Here is a 7,209-nt window from a genome sequence, read left to right on the forward strand (position 1 = left end):
CACAGAACTAATTCCTAAGAATACTATTTTTTAAAAATTAGACCAAATATTCTTAAATTCAAGTAAAATTTTCTAAGGCAAATATTTGAAAATCAAATCCAACATAATTAGAAAATATGCATCACATTAAAACTTTTCTTCCAGAAAGGAAGAATTAGCTTAAGTCTTAAAAATTTGATCATAACATTTGTTATAGCAAAATAGAAAGCATGCAATCATCACAGAATCTATTCATTATTAAAATTCTTAACAAGCTAGGAATCAAAGAGAAACTCCTTGCTATGATAAGGAATAATTTATTTAGAATACATTGAAAGCTTTTCCTCTGCTCTCACAATTTCCATAAATACCCTGTGGTTGCTTGCTAGCGTCGTAAGTGAAAACAAATGGCAAATGACACAGAAGCAAGGAATAAGATTCATTTCTTTGTAGATAACATGAGTGAGGATTAACAAAATTCAAAAGTACCTCTAGTGACTTAGGATTTACTATAAAACCCACAAAGTAGTTAGAGAAACAGGTCAATAAAGGAAGTAAATTTTATTTCAATGTGTTAGCAATCAACAAAACAAAAACTAAATTTGAGAAATATTATCTTATTATGTCAATATTTTGACACAAAATTAATGTTAAAAGTCCTTGAAGAAAACACTAACAAAAGATTAACTCGATTTTTGACACTGCATTTGTAGTACAAATTGCTTACAAAAGAACTGTTATCCAAAAGAAATGTATAAAGATGAATTAAATATAGCAACTGAATGAAGAAACATGCTGCCAGAATGTCTGATAAATTTTTAGGACTATGGGGGACTGGATGGTGGAGAGCACCTTTAATCCCATCACTGGGGAAGCAGAGGCAGGCAGATCCATGTGAGATGGAGGCCAGCCTGGGATGGTCTGCAGAGCAAGTTACCAGGCCAGCTTGGGTTACATAATGAGACCCTGTTTCTAAGGAAAGAAAAGAAATGTAAAGAAAATGGAATATGTGTATTTCTTTATCATAGAAATATAACCTAAGACCACAATTGCATATTATCTAAAATGTAATTATTACAACCAATATTAGTAACGATTTGGAACATCAGTTAATTGTCAAATATCTCAGAAACTCTCTGGCAATTTCTACAAAGGCTGGAGAAAGGCATACACCATAATTCAGCATTTTCACTCCTGAAATATTATACATCAAACACAAACAATGATGCAAATACGTTTACAAGATATATTAGCAGTGATGTTCACTGCATTGTTATCTGTATTAAAAAGTTGGAAATCTTGGATTAATACTTTATGATAGCTTATCTAAAAAGGATATTCCTTTACAATGAAAACTGTTAAAAATACATTTGCACAAAAAGACCATAGTGTAAAAAAGCATATTCCATAGGCTCTTATTTACACCACTTTAAAAAATTATCATTGATGTTGGGTCATTAGCAGTTACCCAGGAATAGACATGGCAGTTGGGAGGATACAGGACCCAGGAGGGGAAGACAACTTTTCCCCAGTGTTCTAGTGTCAGGTCCAGGAAGTGACTTCTGCCCTCTGAATGACGTGGTATGTGGCTCATTAAATGTTTAAGAATATGACGGTAAATACAACAACCACTTGGAATGTCAAAAAACTGTTTTGATCTTCACATAAGAATATATATTATGAAAATAGAGAAAGCTAGTAAATATTTATTTCCAACCATTTTATTGTTGTTGTTTTTTAATATTTTATTTATTATTTTTATTTCATGTGTATGTGTGTATTCTCTGCATGTAGGTAAGTGCACCCATGTTGCGTAATGCCCTTGGAGGACAGAAGAGGCTGTCAGATCCCCTGAAATTGGAGTTATGGACAGTTGTTAGTTGCCATGTGGGTGCTGGGATTCAAACCCTGGTCTTTTGCAAGAACAGTCAGTATTCTTAACAGCTGAGCCATCTCTCCAGGCCCCAAATGCTCTACCCCTGATCTATACCCCCAGGTTGTTGTGGTTTTTGTATTCTTAAAATGTACGTATTACCAAGTCAAGTTTTTTTGAAGTTCAGCTCTTCTTTGGCCATCCAAGGCCCCCTTTAATGGTGGTAACCATGCTGGGTTTTGAGAGTTTCCTTATTCTCTTACAGTTAAGCTATACTCCCTCTGCCTTAGCCAAGTTACCATCCTCCCTAAGATGCCCTGAATCTTTTTGTAGTGGAATTTGATATTTCATTATTATAATCTGGGCACTAGATTTAATTACCGTTTTTGTACACAACGATCCCATACTTATATAGCACTGCTAATTCTTTCACCATCAGTATAACCAAAGTAATAAGAAGTTGCTTTGTTAAATGCTGTCCATTCTTTTCTTATGTTTTACTTGGGTAACATAGATCGGTAGTATCTTTGTTGAATCAACATAAACCATAGCCAACTAAGGATTCTTTTAATCCTAATATGTCCTTAGGTCTACAATAACTACATATTTAATTATCATTACCAGTTCTTATAGACACCTCTTTTGGTTGTTTTGTTGTCCTAAGCTCATTATCAACTAAATTCTTCACAAAGATTCATGGTAAACAGTATCATTAAACATATATTCAGCAACAATTTTGTGTATTCCAATTTTAGACTGAAAGTCAAATTTTCTGAGTGTAAAATACTTGATTCACATTTTTCCCTGAATGTATAAGCATGCTACTGTTTTGTGTCCACATGTGAAGCAAATGGTGTTAATAGGGCTATTTTCCCTTATAAATACTTGATCTTCCCTTCATGCCTACCCAAAGATGGCAAACGTCTTTTCCTTTTTAAATAAAGTCTTATTTGTTCTTTCACACAGCTATTAAGAATGACCAAGTATGTTGCTAAAGTAATCTCTCAATGTTCACTGTAGGTTACATATTTAAAAGTTAAAGCTGGGCATGGTGGCAGATGCCTTTAGTCCCAGCACTCGGAGGCAGAGGCAGGTGGATCTCCGAGAGTTCAAGGCCAGTCTGGTCTACATAGTGAGTTCCAGGGCAGCTGGGGCTACAGGGAGACCCTGTCTCAATAAGACCAAAACAAAACAAAAAAATCTTAAAATTGGTTTAGAAATTCCAAAACATAAACTAATGTCATCATAACAAACAGAGCAAATGGGGGGGGGATCTACCCCGTAAATTCCTTCAAGTAAATTAAAATCACAGATAAACCTGACATTCAACCATACCCAGATTCTCCCCTCATTACAAGAAACATCTAAATAACCTATTACTTAAACTCCCCACCAAATAAAAATATAAAATCAATTTCCCTTTTCTAATCTTTATTGTACAGAGTCCCCTTTGCCAGAGAGGGCTGGTTTTGGGGTGTTGGTTCATGGTTCAAACCAGATGCTGTCTGAGTTTCTCAAGTTAAAAGGATTAAAGCTGAAGAGCAGGTTTAAAAGGTACTTATTATCCCTACCCTGTAGCATTTTATTAAGTAGTGCATTTAATAAAAAGCACGATAACACAAACTAGATATAGTTTTAGCCATCCTCTCCTTTCTATGAATGATGTGAGGAATGGTTCAATTAAAAAAAAATAAAAAGTCCCCTTTCTCCCAACAAAAAGCATGTTTTAAGTGACTAAAGGTATACTGGCAAGCTGGGCTGGGTGGCATGGGGTCCAGGCCAACATAAACTAGATAACAAAATCCTTTCTCAAAGCAAACACCCCCCCCAACCCCCCAAAACACTCCATCTTCACGATGTGCTAATTCCCGGAATCGTAGAAAGATTTGTGCAGGGTTGTATGTGTGTGTGTGTGGTGGGGGGTGTACGTTAAACTGCAGTAAAAAAAAAATGAATACTTCACATTAACTTAAAAAGGGTGTTGCCAGAAAAAATCGAATGAAATCATTTTCCACGTTGCTTATATCCACGCACCACCTGCAAGCATACAGAAGGTTAGCACCAGAAAACCTGTTCGTCACATTCTTCCAAACGTCCTCACGATGTCCTCCTAGGGCAGCCAGTACTGGAACCCGGGTCCCCGCCCCCCACACTGTCAGTACAGCCCTGCGGGCTGGGCTGGGACACTCTTTGCAACGTAAGGGGGCTGCGGCCGGGTCAGACACCCCGAGTACTAGAACCTGGACCTCAGCGGGCTCGTCCGGGAGGCGGGGTACACGTACTGGCAATGACCCGCTCCCTCTGCCGCACGCCGGTGCGACACGAAGGTTTTTGCGACCTGGAGAGGCCAAGAAACCGCAAAGCTGGGCCACCTTCGCGGCGGGCTGCGGTGAGCGGCTCTTGCGCGCTCGGCAGGATGGAGAGCCCGAACGCAGCCCCGGGCCAACCGCCGCCATCCAGTCACGACACCTTGGCGGCCCCGCGCCGGCATGGCCGGCATCCCAGAAGCCCCCTCGAGAGCCGAGCGTGGGCCCCGGAACACCCGTGGAAAAAACACTTGTTCCCCGCTCCTCGCCACCCCAAGTGCGCCCACTCACCCACGCCAAGCCCAAGGGGACCGCGCCACCTGCAGAGACAGGGACGCAGCCCGGGATCCCCGCGTTAGCGGACCCAAGCCCAGGAAAGGACGTCCTTAACCACCGCCCGCGCCGCCCGCCCTACAGAGTGTGTAATATGAAACAAAGTTTTATTGTTAATGTCTATGTCTTAATGTTTGCTATCTGTTTACTGTTTTAATATGTAGATTTGGAAATGTTCAGAGTCTATGTCATTGCTCCCTTAGTCTCATAGGTAAAGCAGGATATAATGAGTTGGATTTTAAATAAGTAATTAATTAGTAATTTTACTGATTCAAGTAATTTAATTTAGTTAAAGCTTATCTTTGGAAATATACACAAAAGCTTTGGGTACCTATCAACAACCAAATAATTTTACTTCTTAGACTTCATAAGATTATAATTACATAAGAACACAATAGTATTTGGTAAGTCTTTCTACTAGAGTACATTTATAATGGCAAAAATTAAGAAAAATATAAATTTATAATTTGAATTGATTGATTCAATAATGAAGAAATATTTTCCAGTTCTCATGAATCTGATATACTATATTCAGAAATGAAAATGGAACATTAAATTTAGAAAAGTTTATATAATGCAATCCTTATAGGTTATAGATCTAGGTGTAGACACTCTGTATTGATATAGGTATATCTGTGGAGAGAAACCAAGTATCAGTGATTGTTAGATGTGGTGTTGCCTGATTCTTCACATAAGGCACGAAATGGGCAGGTGCACCATTAGTGAGAAACCTCAGTCAGAGTGGTTTGATGAAGAGTGGGCCAGAACTTGTCCTGTAATGCTACATTTCTCTCAGAACTGTTCTCACACACTGAACTCTATTCTATCCTATTCTTCATCTATTCTTCTTCATTCTACTCTGTTCTAACCTACTCCATCCTACTCTTCTAACTCACAAAGGGTCCTCTCATAGTTATTGAACAGCATATCAATCTTGGTATTATGAAGTCATGAACCATCTTTGATAACAATATTACAAAGGAAGAAGTTGTTCTCCTGAACTTACTGAATCAGAACACCACATAAAGCCACAGGAAGATGCCATCAACCTCTGCACTAATGTTTGTGGGGGAGACACTGTTATAAAGCTGTTCTTTTCAATCTCATTACTGTTATGTCTCACTAACATATACATTGTTCTGAGTCTGGAACAAAACTGACTCACAAATAGGAAACAGAGCATAAGATTAAAGCTTAGTTTGTAAGATTTAGTTACATGAGGGTTTCAAAATCATTGTAGGACTTATTACATTGCCTTTCTTAGGTGTATGTTCTCAAAGTATGATTAACTTGGCTTTAGGGTTATGTAAAATTTCAGTTTATAAAGGCTTGTTACAAAGAATCTTTCCCTTTTCCCAAGTCAGTTTCACAGTTAGTACGTGAACTTTAGCAATTTATGTACATCATAAGCATATATATGAATTCATAAATTTTTCAAATGTTAACTCAGAATTCTGTTCTTTCACTATTATTAAGGTTTTCAGATAGTGTCCTCAAAGTAATTGCTGCCAAGAACTGCTACCACTAATTCCAGAAGGGCTCTAGCTAATGTATATTACAAAAAGTATTTTTCTTCTCTGCTTCCTTCTGTTACTTGTTTTATTTGCAATCACTAAGGGGATATATATCTGTGACTACTTATTTTGTTTCAAGGAATAGAATTTCCCATCATTCAGGAAAGACTATGATTTCCTGTTATGCTTTTGGAGGTCAGAGTTCAAAAGAAAATAAAATCTTCTAATTCATAGGTAAACCCAAAGCAAATAGGAAAACGAATCCACTATTTTTTTCCTGTCGTGTTTCATTGGTTTTTAATGAACTGTTTAAGTTTATTGAGTAACAAAGGCAAGCCAGATGTTTAATGGTCCAATAAAGTAACTGATTGGTACTTCTGGTTTAATGATGTTTTGCCTGTCAGCCTCTATGGCACGGTCTCAAATATATTGGATTGTTTAATTGCACTAAGCAAATCCAGTTAACCCTTTATCAACAAATAATGAGAAGGGAATGTTTTTATTTATTGCTTTTACTTCATATTACTTTAGAGGTTTATAATAATTCAGAACTAGAAATCACAGCTGTCCTCACTCCTGCAACACTAACTACTAAACATTCCATTAATTCTCCTAGCTTTGCCCATCCTCCCACACACTTTTCTTACTTCTGTTCTTTGATTGCTGTACCCCACGTACATACTGTCTTCTAGAATCTTAAACTTTACTCGCAGTGTTTTAATACTTGCTTGATTTTGTGAGACCATTTTTAATAAGGCTGGTGTTATCATGCCATTCTGTCTCAAAGTGTTTGATGAGTCACTACATCTCATAACTGCGTTGTACACTCAAAAGGCTATTGGGGCCCATGCAGCTTGATAGGAAATGTAAACAAAGGTGCCTAAACAATGCAAGGGAGATCAGTTAGGGTCTGGAGAATTCTGGGCAGCCAATGAATTTAAACACATTCTGCCTAGCTAAAGGACTCCATCTGCAAACCCAAACTCTGCCACCATGTGTCCTAGAAACTAAATTCCAAATTGAGTTGTAAGCAAAGCAAGCAGCTGATAGCCTGTGTGACACTCATCTTCCCATATGTCACTGTCCTCAAGTTACGCCCAGCACTGCTCCCAAACACATGCTTACATGCCTGTCACCAGTACAAGAACACAATTTCGAATGGCACTTGGTCATTTATTGGTATTCAAATCATTTCATTTTCTTT

Source organism: Nannospalax galili, unplaced genomic scaffold (genome assembly GCF_000622305.1).
Source record: "Nannospalax galili isolate Female #2095 unplaced genomic scaffold, S.galili_v1.0 scaffold6174, whole genome shotgun sequence".
NCBI classification, from domain to species: domain Eukaryota; kingdom Metazoa; phylum Chordata; class Mammalia; order Rodentia; family Spalacidae; genus Nannospalax; species Nannospalax galili.